Genomic DNA, 13,260 nt, shown 5'->3' on the forward strand with positions numbered 1-13,260 from the left:
AGAGCTATACATATCTCCATTACCACCCCTCTATTACTCCGATGGAACCAATAGGAGGGTCTTCCAGCTCTGTGGAAGATAAACTGGCTATTCTGTGCACACAGCACTTTGGATTGAGGGGGACAGAGGTGATAGAACCAGGCTGCTGGGGATTGTAATTTATTATAGGCAGCCTATCAAACCTTCTGCCTTTCAGAGCACTGCGTGAAGGAGTCAATCAATTGTACAACTTCTATTTGTGCAAGTGCCATTACTATAAACATTAGTGAAAACTACATTCAGCAATCATTCATGTAGTCCTTTTCCCCGTTGCTGTAGGACTGTGGACTTAATATGTGTAAGATGGAGGATGGAGGGAACTTTACCACTGCAGAAAAGGAGTTAGTTTACTATTGAACATGGTTTTCAGTGATAAAGTAGTCAGCGTAATAGTATGTACTGAAATAGCCATTAATGGGTTATCGTGAATCCCTGCATGCAAGAATGTTGATCAGCACTTCAGTTTATGTCCTGATATGTGCACTTAAGAACACAGTGCCACAGCCCAATGTATCTTCGAAGCACACATCTTGTGAGTCCCTTCCCAACTTGTACCAGCTCTTACTCAAGTCTCTTACCCGTACCCTTACCTCAAGAAATAAAAGCAGATACTCCGGTATGTCAGATTCGACAGCCAGAACTCATCACTGAAGTCCTGCTACTGTTAGTGCAGAGAGTTATCTTGCCTGTTCACTGATGATTTAGGAGACTACAGCAGGGGGACAGCCAGGATTTCTAGAACTGTACCCCAACTTGTACACCAGTTTCAGGGATATAGGCACCTATGTGTATCCTGCGACATAATCTCTGACAGTGTACATTTCTAAACAACCTACGTGTGAATGTTGCAGGAAAAAAAATCCTAAAATGACAGCTTTACAAAAAACTAATTTAGTGAACCAGGCATTCTGAAAATAAAATTTAACAAAATATACAAATTAATAAAATAAAACTGTAAAATATGTCATAGCATTTTAAATTTAGTTTTTACATATCTTATTGCAACAAATAAGTAAATTACTTTTAGGAAATGTATGCCATGAAATACCAGGTGCATTCCTGACTACATTTTAGATTACAGGAACTAAATATGTATGCCATTAAAGAATACAGGCAAGGGTAGAAATATAATCATAACTTTTAAATGCTTCAGTCAGATCTACCCACTCGTAAGTGTTTGGTATCTTTCAAAAGAAGAGATGTGTGAAAATAAAAATCATAGTTGACAATACATATTAAATGGTTCATGGGTAATGTGAGGAGACATTTTAATGGACAGTGTGATAGATGCACAGAAAAGACTTCCGGAATGATCTGTGGTCCAGAAAAAAACTACTTCAAGAGTATGCAGGACTTATCCTAAACAAATGTGAGGTGGTCATACCTGTCCACTGTCTGCGTTTCAGGAAAATTCCTTACTTTGAGTTTAGATTCTGCTCCCTATGTCATAATGTTTGTAATTTTCTGACAAATAGTTTTAGTCACTGAACAATGTCATATATTGCAGTTATACTTAGTGTTCATAAAGCATGTTACTACAAGTCATTCTATTCTATCAACTTTGTCAGGAAATAACACAACTATTGAAACTATTCCAGATTTGTTGCTGTTATTAATGGACAGTTCACCTCTTCCTGTTTCCTGAGTGAAGAATTGAGTGTCTGTTAGGAAGGAATTAAACTGTGGAGAAAATGATGAAAAAAGAAGACAAAATGGGCACACTAAATACATAAATACTCACATCGTATGTATTTATGCATGTCTACACATGCGCGTGCACGCACTTGTGTGTATGTATGTATGATATATATACATATATATAATTTGAAAGAGATGATTCACGTCCTAGAGATGAAAGGACGTTCAGTGTGTTTTTGTGTTTTCAATTCACAAATTAAAGTTTTAAAGTTTAAAACCACCTTTATGAAAAAAAAATATATTTGGGTAATACTAATGTTAGTTATTCAACACATAAGTAGGCAAAAATAGCAATATAAAATGCAAAAAACTAAATATTTTTGCAGGCGGGCACAGTCCCCTTCACCCCACCCCCACTTATATTTGCTAATTTCACAGTCAGAACTGTGCCATTTAAAGACAGCACTGTTCATTAAACATAGCTCTCCATTTAGCATTGAACTGAGAAGATTACACATTTTACTTGAGGGCAGATATCACTACATAATATTAGAGCTGTTTATTAGTATACAGCAATAATATATAGCTTTTCAACACCATAAACTGAAACTGCAACAATGTATAAAAACACTGAGGCAGTCAAGATAATGTCTTGCTCTATATATGTGTGTGCATGTATAGAGTGTGTATATATATATATATATATATATATATATATATATATATATATATATATATATATATATATATATGTGTGTGTGTGTGTTTATGTTTATATGCCTCCTATTTCATGTTTCATACGTGTGATGTTCTTGCTCTTTCTTATATGTATGTAAACACAAACCACACATGTAGGTTATGTTCTACTGTATGTATCTGTGTGTGTGAGAGAAAAAAAGAGCACATTCTTTTTTGAAAACGTCATCTCCACCACCCCAATTGTTAATTGTAAACTGATAGCTTTAGACAAAAAAAAAAAAAAAAAAAAGAGGGACATGTTTAAGGACACCACACGTGTTTCATTCACTTGCTTGAAGGGGTGGAACTAGCCATATAGAGTAAGTCAAGAAATTAGAGCTCGGCGGTACCTTACTTCCTGAAGTAGAGAGGGCAAACTAGAAAAAGTCAGCAACTCCTAACTTCTCAAACAGCTGCTGTAAGGCAAAACTCTACATTATACATTTTGACAGAGCCTTGCCAATTACTTGGCAATTAACTTTCACAGAACGGACAGGAAACAGGATTTTAATCTGTTCTAAGGTAAGAATTCTTTAAGTAATGATACAGATTAGAGAAAGTTCTACCATGAGTTGAATGGTTCAGGCTTTTTTGATGAACTGAAGTTTAGATATACCTTCCCCCAACACGTGGCATTCATAAGAAGTTGAAAAAAAGGCAGTGAAATTTTCAGCAGGGATCGTTAACTTAGCCCTGACTTTATAATTTTAGTTAAGTAGCATTGTTTGCAGCCTATATTCAGGTTATCAAAATGAAAAGAGAGGGAGAGAGAACAAGAAAAATGTCTGTATAGTATTACTCTTTGTTTCCTTAAACATCTGACATGTTTATGTGCCTTGTGTTAAGAAATGTGAGGTCAAAGATGACTTTCTTTTGAAAATGCATGTTTTTATCCTTGGTTTGTGTCATATCCAATTTATTAGCAAGGAGGGTAAAGTTTAGTATGCTTATGAGAACGCTAATTAAAAACACACATCTGAACTTTAACTCAATATTATTATGATTCAAATGGAAACCACACACACACACACACACACACACACACACACACACACACACACACACACACACACACACTTGTTTGAAGGCAGTTACGGTTTTGGTCTTAATTTCTGCAGGCTTCACACCACCATATTTTCCTCTCCATATGTGACACATATTTGCAATCTCTATCCCCAAATATCAAATGCTATAAAGTAAACAAATACAAAGTTAGGGTCCTGGTTCTCAAAAATATCAAATGATGTGAAGAATAGAATTGTGTTGTTAGAGTTATGCATATATAACAGTCAAGTGCTATTAGTTGTACTTTGAGACATACACGTGTACTATTTGTCTTTCAGTTAACATTCACAATATTACTGTCCTTAAAGTACAGAGATGTACCTTTCCATGTTCTCTGAATTACTGTTTTTATTCTATACTAGTTCACTATTGTATGACATCACCATAACATGTCGTGTGCTGTTATCAGCTGTGCACATGGCAGCTGCTGTGTACAGAAAATATGTGCAGTATGTCTGAGGGTGGACATTAAAGGGGAACCGACAAGAGAAAGTTAGTGTGCAGTAGCAGGCTACGGTTGGTTAGAGTTTAGCACCTTTCTTGTCTAGTATAATGGTGAATGGAATTGCAAGAGGTTTAGAAAATAAAACCGACTTGTATATTAATCGTACCAATCAGCTGCTCCTGATTTTGGATCAGAATTTTAGCCTGTGCCACTTAAAACTGACTGAGGACAGGTTTTGGTTTATAGTCAAGAAATAATGACAATTAGTTGGTATGGTATCCAAGAAAAGTGAACTTTATTTGCAGATATTACTTTGGACCTGACAGAACCAGAAAAGGACATGTCAGTGTTGTGGAACATTCTGAGACAATTTCAAGTCTTTTCAGGATAAAGACTTAACAAAGATAAAACAAAGGGTATAGCTGTAAACTATGTACCCACACATGAATTTGTTCGGCAGTACCCATAATTAATGTTTACATGACAAAATTAAGTATTTAGGAGCATGGGTTAAAACGGATTCTGTTATGGCAGCTAAGGATAAGTGGGAAGAGATAAGATAAAAACTGATAAACGGGTAGCTCTTGCCTATGGATATGGATAGCAAGGTACAAGCAGTAAAAATGTTTTTAGTCCCTTTAGTTTTATATATAGGTCAGGCATATTTTTATCAATCAGAGGAGAAGTTGCGAATAGTAATTAATAAAGAGTTGAAGGATTTTATCTGGGGGTGGGGAGGTCAAGAGTCAAGTGGGATAAGCTGATCCAATAGAACAAGGAGGTCTACAATTACCTGATTTGAAGAGATATTTTAGGGCTACACAGTTATGGCTGTTATACATCACAGAAGTAGAAAGCTACAATTCAAAGTGAAAAGGGATGCTGATGAAGCGGGGGGTGGAGTATTTCAAGGAATAAGGAAAGAGTGGGATTTTGGATGCATATCCTTAAGGAGAATAGCAGTCATACAGAATACTGTATTCATAAAGTAGTTAAAAATATACTAAGAACCGAGCCAACATAGGAAGGGAGAAAGGGGATTCTGCTGATAGGGATGACTGCAATTAGGGATATAGGCAAGAGGTGGTAAAATTTACTACAGGAAGCTCGCAAAGGAACCAGTGTATTAGGAACAAATAATTAGATGGCGAAAGATAATAGAATGGGAAGAGACCAAGAAGACATCTGGAATGCAGGCTAGAGATTGCCTTCCCTATCAGGGATTGATATTAGATATGGGCAAAGAGAAAGTAATAGGGGAATCCTAAATGAAAGACCTGCATCTGTTGAGTTTTTAGTTGAATATAGAACAGAATCTGCTGTTAAAAAGATAATTAACAAGGGCATATAAAATATTGCATGATAACTATAGGAACCAACCAGAGGAGGTCAGAAAAGATTGCAGAGGGAGATTAGATAAGCAATTCACAGAGAAACAATGGAAAGACATATGTATGGCTCTCAAATATGCAACAAAATCTAGAAGATTTAGAATTTTTGCTTGGAAGTGTTTACACAGGTAATTTTGTACACCAAACACATTTTAAATAATTTTCTGGTAGATGGCAAATATTGGAGGTGTAATAGGGAAGAAACAGGTACCTGGGAGCATATGTTGTCAGAGTGTAATGATTTGGCAGACTTTACAAATTCCCTGCAGAGTACTCTGTCAGGGATACTGGGCAAACAAATGAGTGTAACTAAGGAAATGATTTTTGAGCTGGGATACAGGATCTGAATTGTCTAGACATAGAAAGGCCTTGTAAGTTTAATTCGCAGATGACTGTAAATTGGGTGCAATAATTGACTCTCCAGCTGGCACAGACATCCTGCAAAAGGGTCTCACAGAGACAGACACCTGGTGTCAAAGTCACAGCCTCAAGCTAAATGCCAAAAAATGCATAGTAATCCCATTTGGGAAAAACAAAGTACCTACAAACTACCACATAGATGGGAATCCACTAAGTACAGAAGAAGTAATTAGGGACCTGGGTACCCAAGTAGATAGCATGCTCTCCTTTGATGACCAACATAGCCAAAATGGTCAAGAAATCCTTCTATGTGGCACACCTGATCACAAAGGGTTTCTCATCCAGATCCAAGAAGGTGATTGTGCCCCTTTACTCCACACTCATTAGGCCCATAATAGAGTACAATGCCCCATTTGGGATGTACCTCACTAGACACCTGCAACAACTAGAAAGACCACAGAAGTACCTCACTAAGAGGATTAAGGGCCTTAAACACTTGTCCTATATGGACAGAATATTAAATACCACCCCCTGCAGGTGTTGAAGTAAATAAAACAAGCTAGACTCACACCTTGGAGATGACTAAGGTTTACTGGTACCACAGAATACTACTGCAGTCAGTATTCACTCGTGTAATAATATATAAACCCTTCAGCAGCCTGCCTGCATGGTGTGGGTCATTTGACAATGCTTTTGTTAAGATGGTTATACAGCCTGCATTTTCTATTAGTTCATGTGCTTTGTTATTTTTGCCACTCAGACTACAGTACCTACACCACACCACCTACAGTGGAAGTTTCCTTGATAACAAAGCACCTAAATTAGTTCTTTAATATAGCCAAGTTACAGCATATCCGAGCAGATTACTGTTTTATTCACATGGTATGTATTACTTCAGAGAATCTATCTATCCACAACCCCTTTTCCCATTTTTGCACATGGGATCAGGCAACATTGACAATCTAGAGCCAAGGTTCACACCACCGGGTGGCTAGCCCTGCTGCAGTTGTTCTTCCACACCACATACTTGCACACACACTCACACCTATGACCAATTTAGAGTCCAGTCCACCTACTGCATGTCTTTGGAATGTGGGAGAAAACCCAAAAGGAACACAGGGAGCACATGCAAACTCATTACAGAAGGCACCATCCCCAGCTGAGAATTGAACTGGAGAACCTCCTGCTATGAAGCGACATACTGTATAGCAATCCTCTGCCATATCAAACAAGCTACAAACATACATACAATGTCACCTGTCTGCTGAAGGATGTGATGAACAGCCATTACTTTTCATGCATAATTGATCATAAATGATCACGTTTGTTACAATATGGTAATAGTACTGGGAACCATAAAGTGGTCTGTACATGCTCCTTCCTCCATGTAATGTGGCTTTTGAATTAGGAGTATAGAAAATGCAAACAGTGCGTAGAGAAGGAGGATGTTCTCTTTTCATTTATGAAGTCAGACTTAAATTGAACTTGCTGCATTCAGGGAAGTATAATATTATTTTTGATTTATGAGGTACTGGCTGGATGGATGCCCACCTTCGTCTCAATGTGGGCTAGGAAATGATGGAGAACTGGGTGGGGTTATAATTCCTGCAGTGGGTAAACTGGAACTTTTTTTTTAGTTATAGAAAAACTGCACTTAGAGTTTTCAGGAAGGGTCATTTTCTTGTTATAAGCATACAACGTTGTACATTGGGTACCCACACAAGACTTGTCACCCCTCAATATAGTTTGAAGTGGGCTTTCTCATGGTGGGGTACAGGTAGTGTGTGTGTGTGTGTGTGTGTGTGTGTGTGTGTGTGTGTGTGTGTGTGTGTGTATATATATATATATATATATATATATATATAAAATATATATATATATATATATATATATATATATATATATGGGTCCCTATCAAATGATAGAAAGCTCATTTGATAGAAACTCATTTCACTGACACCATAAGATAGAAAGCTCAAAACACTGAAAACTCATTTGACTGAAACTCAAAACACTGAAAATGCTATATGCCCTTTTCCCCATGGTAGTGTGATCCTGGAGTTAGTATATATAGTTGGGGGGGTGTAGCCCCCCACATAGTTTATGTAAACAGTTATTCATTGTAGTTATAAGTATCCATGTGTAGGGTTTAAAATGTATGAAGTATGTGGGGGGGGGGGGCTACGCCCCCCCCACACCCCCCTGTCTATATATACTAACTCCAGGATCGCACTACCATGGGGAAAAGAGCATATAGCATTTTCAGTGTTTTGAGTTTCAGTCAAATGTGTTTACAGTGTTTTGAGCTTTCTATGTTTTGGTTTCAGCCAAATGATTTTCCATCAAATGAGTTTTCTATCATTTGATAGGGACCCATATATATAGTTTTATATATATATATATATATATATATATATATATATATATATATATATATATGAAATTATGAAATCTGGGTGCGAGACAGAGCTCCCACATCAATCAGCAGAGCTGGAGGTTAAGCTACAGTGGTAAAAGCAGTGTTGAAATGAAAAAAGTCAGGAAACTCAGAGAGGTATGCTTGCGGCAGAAGCTGAAAGTAGCAGGTAGTTTAAATGTTTTCTTTCATTGTTTTGTTATTTGTGCAGTACTGTAGTTTATTGCTTCATTGTGAATTGTTCTTTTCTGTTATTTTTCAACTTTTGATATCTGTTCAGGCATTTAGGTTTTAATTATGTTTTTGAGCTTATAAATCACTTGCTTTTGTACACCTAGAAGCCAATAAGGCTTTTAGGATTCCTAGGATCTGCAGCTTTCCTATTAGGCAAAAATGGAGCAAACTGTGTGCCTTAGCAACCCTGAATATCTGAATAACGGATTTTGCACCATCTAAGAGCAGCTGCATATGCAGACCAGCAGAGGGTAGAAGAGAATACAGCCACGCTGACTACCACGATAGGTAACAAAACAGATTACAGAGTAAGTACAGAGGTCAGGTGACTCACACTAAAATTGCACTGTATGTAACAGGCAGCTGATGTTGTGTATGTACACACTTAACATTTGTAGGTAAATACTAATTACAAAATGCCCTTTTAAACATGTTGACATGCCTCTGCAAATGTTGTCAATAGTAGGTGGGAGGAAAAGGCAAACATACAGATTGCCAGTTAGAGTTGTCTGTGTAATGATACTTTCAAAATGCCTGTCATGGCTGTAACGCATGTTTCCCTGATGACAGTGAGCAGGGACAAATGACTGGCCACATGGGTACACAGATAATCTAGCCAACTGAGAGTTACAGTCTTGAGTGATAAAAAGCATTTACAAAGCAAGAAAGCTAGGTCAGGATTTTTTATTGACTGGCGGCTCAGACATTTCAGAACATACTAAGTTTCAAAAAGTCCATTCTCATTGGTGTCAATTTGTGCAGCTTTTCTACTTATGGATCCAGCTGCTGCTACCTTCTGGTTCTCCTTATAAGATTTTTAATTAACCCTGTAGTATATGTTTCAAAGGTCCAAAATATTACAAAATGTCCATATATTTGTCTTTTTGATCTGTTCCTCAAAGATCTATAGTATTTTGGCAAATCATTGAGCCCTGAAGTCACTCAGTAGTGACAAACATTTGAAGTTCAGACTTCATATCCATCAGAAAATTGTATGCTGGTACAAAAGCTGTTACTCTAGCATTTTTTATGCTTATTAGAGCAATATTTAAAATCTATCCGTGATTTTGGGCCTTTGTGTCCATATTATTTTTGACTTTGCCCAGAATTCTTGTACTAAGAGGTTGCGAGATATGCCCTGTAGAGCTGCTTGAAAGAAAAGACTTCTTACTTATAGATTGCACCTTTCCTAAGGCACCAATTCTATAAAGTTACCATTTCATCTTTTTTTTTTCTCCTTGGACTTGCCTTAATGGGAAGGCCTTTCATCCATTTTCTACTTAGTCTGGTTAAGTAATACAAGGGTAACTTATTTATTTATTTTACAATTGTTTGCTGGGTTAGTCTGACTAGACCAGTGACCCCTTTTCAGCAGAGACCAGGGGGGGGGAGCCCCAAAAAAGGAAAAGAAGAAGCTATCAGAATGAACAAATAAAATAGATATGCATAAAAAGAATAGAAATAAAATGAAGTACACATTAGTAAAAAATACATTATGTAAAAAAAAAAAAAAAAAACAGGTATGCCAGTATGCAGTAAGACCTTGTAAAAAAAGAATAAAATCAACCATGTTATATATACAAATCATTATTGGTAGATAAAAGAAGCTTGTTTGGACAGAGTAAATATAAGTTGTATATCAGGACAGAGCAACATGGTGAAAGAGTTGTCCAGGGGTAATACAGGAACAGAACCAGTTCAACTTAGAACTGTGACAGGTGTACAAAGTATTACCAGTATCTAATAAGAGTGGTAGCTGGTTTACAAATCTCATATATATGTATATATAATCTTCTAGAGAGTCAGTGATTGCATGCATTTATAAATTAGCAATGCCTTAATTTGTTATAAGAAGGAAAATGTTGTGCAAGTCGTTGGTTTATGCCCTTCAGAAAACAATTCCTCAAAAGCAGTCATGGGAAAAGGAAAATAGGGCAGAAAAAATAGGGGCTATTGTTCAGAAGAAAAACAGGAGAGAGGGAGGAATGGGTATGCAACCTTTCACAAAAAATTAATTACCAAAAATAAATAAATGAACAAATGAATAATTAAAATAAGCTACAGTCTAGGTGAACACATTCATGATTTTATGTCTGTTCATTCGTGTTTCACCCACCTTATGTAGATTCGCTCATTGTATGTAGCATTTATTAAATATATATATTCAGCCTCACTCACTGGGTGCAGGGCTCACTGAGTATGTTCATCTGAACATACATATTCTGGGCTCAGTCACTGCACACATTTATGCAGGATGCAGTAAACATGCTTATTCAAGATTTCTTCAGCTGATTCAGTGAACACATGCATTTAAGATTCTGCCATAGTATGCAAAAAGTCATTAAGTATACTCATTCAGTATTCAGCCATCATATGCATGAATCTGTGCAAACATTCATTAAGGATTTTGTCTGGATGTCAGCGTGGGCACTTTTCAGGATTCCTTCAGAAGCAGCTCATTCTGCATGTGTGTAGAGGGACATCCAAGCCAAGGCTTCCTGCTGCCAGATGACAATAACGGGAGGATATACTGCATACAGCCATGCAGAGAAGATGTTATTCAATAGATCACCACAGCTCTTGTGATGTTAGCCTACCACACTGTGGAGGTAACTGAAGAAGAACACTGAGCCCTTGCAGTACCAGATAATACATAACAATTTGCATCCACATGGACCATTTCTAGGCTCAGCCCAAGAGGAAAAAAGAAAATTATTAGAGTGTTTCACAGAAGAGTTTACAAGCAAAGTTAAGTTGTTTGTTTTAACAATTAAAATAATTTTACACATTTGCAAGAATTCCATAACACTGAAATGCCATGATTACATTACATTACAGGCAGAGCTGGTACTGTGTGGAATGCCTTAGAGGAGTTCAGTAAGCCATGTTATGAGTTGACTGTAACTTAAGCAGTGAAGAAGGGAGGAGCTTCCCAGAGACTTTGTGTAGGCCTCATGCAGTACAAAAGTGTTCAATGAACTGAGCTCTGTGAAACTAAAAGATCTAGGTAATCTAAAGGAATGGCTGACTTAAAATGCAGTGAAATTAACACTAATGTTTACTTTACCTGACAAATGTTCACAATGTGAAATATGTGAAATGCATTGTCCCCTCTAACCAGCAGTTTGTACACTGGGATATAATTCGGCCTTGTCATATTTTTTTCTTTTCTTTTTTTAATCTAGACTGATTATTTCAGTTGTATTAGTAAGTCTTACTTTCCATATTTTTTCTAGCACATATTTGAAAATAAGCCTGTAACCTATATTTAGATTAATAAAAAGGCAATCTACTGTACGCTGCATCTTTAGCCACGTGACTGTGATGTTTATTTGTAGCATTAGCACTGAACAGGCTTGTAATAGTTTCCCTTGCCACTTGTAGCTTACTATAGCTTACCTGCCTTTTAAGGACTGTGAAGGAAGTGAGGCATAAGTTGCACACAGCTGATGAAATACAGATTGTCACTTGGCTATAATTGTTTGTTTCCTCTACTGAGCTCTTCAACAGTATTTACAAACTATTTGTTCATTAGTGTTTGAGTCTGTATCGCTCAACTGTCCAGATTTTCATAGAATGTCCACATTTTTTACTCATATGTCGCGGTGGTGGTGCTGCGGTAGCGTTGTCACCTCACAGTAAGAGGCTGTCCGGTTCGATTCTCAGCTAGAGCATCTTCTGCGTGGAGACATGCGTGAATGGGCGTACCTTCGTTGAAGGTTGTGCGTCAGGGCTGGTAACTCAGCACGAAAAAATCAACTACTAATCATTAGCGGACCGGAGTTCCGCTGTGGCGACCCCTAACCGGGAAAAGCCGAAAGACACAAACAATTTTGTCTGTCCCTCATAAAATTTGTGGTTTTCTGGTAAATCACTGGAATGATCTGAGGATTAACATCAGTAAATGATGACATACATTTGAGTTTCAGATTTCAAATCCTTTAGAAAATGTATGTTACAATGAACCCTGTTACTCTAGCAACTTTCTAAGTTTATAAGAGCAATATTTAAAATATGTCCCTATTTTGGGGACTTTGTCTCTCCATTTTGTCGGGCTTTGTCCAGATTTCTTGAGAGGTATGTTTGGGTCACCTTAACCATGGCACAATTTGACTAGTAAACTCTAGACTATAGTCTTTCAGAACAAGGTAATTTTTCTCTTTCTGTCCCTCATTATCTTACCAGGCATGTTTTATGACACAGTCACTATTATTTTGTTTCTACTTTCAGCCAGTATGCACGGATTGCTTTTTTCCTTAGTGAGTAGTTTGTATATCTGAGATTTACATAACCCTACCTTCAGGCATTAACTGTTAGTATGTATAATTGCTCAGGATTGTCAGGGTGGGGTAGGTTTTTCATCATCTTCTCGTTATTGAAGTTAACAGCACCAGAACTGATAGTGAGCATGTCTACCTCTGAGCAAGAAAGTCTTGAATTGTGGTCTACATCAGGACTGAACTTATGCAGTGTCAGTGTTAGATGTCAAATGTGGGCAATAGGGTACTCTGCAGTGTTCTGGTGATGCAGTGTTACCCTTCTGACTCCTTTGTATTGCTGTTTTGCTAAGAATCTACAATGGAAGTAAGGGAGTTGAGACTATTAACAGAAAAGACTCCTGTATTCAGAATATTCGGTGTCATTTTCTTTTCTATACAAACTGATAGGTACTCAAAGAATTTTTGTGTGTGTCCTCTCATGTGCATGTGTGAGCTTGTGTCAGTGTGCGTGATGGGTAAAATGGATGCCTCCCAAGTTCACTCATATCACAAGCAATCTGATATTAAATATGAAATGCTTTTAGCTACATTATCTTTGCTTAAAAGCTATTCATTCCTTCATTTGCCACTTCCACACTTCATCCAATACAGGGTTACCCCAGCACACACACACACACACACACACACACACACACACACACACACACACACACA

The 13,260-nt window shown here is 37.3% G+C and overlaps 1 protein-coding gene across 1 annotated transcript in view; it reads left to right on the forward strand.

The window, feature by feature from the left end:
* The first annotated feature begins 2,769 nt into the window (after positions 1-2,769).
* The window catches only part of SLC43A1 (solute carrier family 43 member 1), a 658,072-nt gene continuing 647,581 nt past the window's right edge, over positions 2,770-13,260 (forward strand). The window contains exon 1 of the mRNA XM_044084117.1: positions 2,770-2,937. The gene's annotated coding sequence lies outside the window, so the exon portion shown is untranslated. The remainder of the gene's footprint in view (positions 2,938-13,260) is intronic.

The sequence above is a fragment of the Protopterus annectens genome, chromosome 9.part0 (assembly GCF_019279795.1).
Source record: "Protopterus annectens isolate FY-2018-M chromosome 9.part0, PAN1.0, whole genome shotgun sequence".
In the NCBI taxonomy this organism is placed as follows: Eukaryota; Metazoa; Chordata; order Ceratodontiformes; family Protopteridae; genus Protopterus; species Protopterus annectens.